Below are 1,126 nucleotides of genomic sequence, written 5' to 3'. Positions count from 1 at the left end.
GCCAAGAAGTGGGAGTGGGTGGGCAGGGGAGCAGGGTGGGGGGGAGGGTATAGGGGACATTCGGGATAGCATTTGAAATGTAAATGAAGAAAATATTTAATAAAATAAATTTTAAAATTCCATTTCAGAAATATGAGCCTATCTAAAACAGAGGGTTCCAAATACGATTTTACTCATATAAAGATTGCAATTAATGATGTTGATATTAAATAAATATTTATAATATGCTTTTAAAAAATGAACTGTCAGACATGAAATAGAGAAACCTATATTTGATACTTACATCTTATTAAAGGCCACACATCTTAAGTATCAAAAGTATCTTAAGTATCCAAAAACCAACAATTAAAAAAACACTTCAACTTATATACAAAAAATAAAAAATAACCCAAAGATTTGAACACATTCATGCCACAGAATGAAGAAATGGCTCAAAAGTACCTGAAAGGTCCTCAGCATCATAGATCATCAGGGAAATGTCAATGAGTGTCACAGTAAGATGTCACTGCACACAAATCATGACAGCTAAATTAAATAAAGTGGTAACAGCAAACGTAGCGAATGTCAGTGTAAATAAAATGAATGTTGGCAAAGCTGTACCTGAAGCAACTGGAACTCCACACATTGCTGGGAGAATTTAAAATGGCACAATCGGGGCAGAAAAAATTAGAGGCTTCATATAAAATTAACCACAAATCTACTTAAAACAGCCCTCTTTCTCTTTCTATATATTTACTCAGAGAAAGGGAGAGACAGAGAGAAAGAAACAGAGATGTGTTCACAGAAGTCCAGTTCTTGTATGTAATCGATTTTGAGTGTGTGTGTGTGTGTGTGTGTGTGTATGTGTGTGTACATATGCACATGCCACACTATATGTGGAGATTAGAAGACAACTTTTATGAATCTCTTCTCTTTACCATGTGAGTTTGAAGGGTTGAATTCAGGTCATAAACTCTAGGGGCAAGTCCCTTTACCTGCTGAGCTATCTTGGTGGCCCCCTAGAAGTTTTGATCACAACTCCAGACTGAAAAAACAGAAAGAAAGAAAGAAAGAAAGAAAGAAAGAAAGAAAGAAAGAAAGAAAGAAAGAAAGAAAGAAAGAAAGAAAAGAAAAGAAAAGAAAAGAA

Source organism: Mus pahari, chromosome 16, assembly GCF_900095145.1.
Source record: "Mus pahari chromosome 16, PAHARI_EIJ_v1.1, whole genome shotgun sequence".
In the NCBI taxonomy this organism is placed as follows: Eukaryota; Metazoa; Chordata; class Mammalia; order Rodentia; family Muridae; genus Mus; species Mus pahari.
This window is presented reverse-complemented; position numbering follows the sequence as displayed.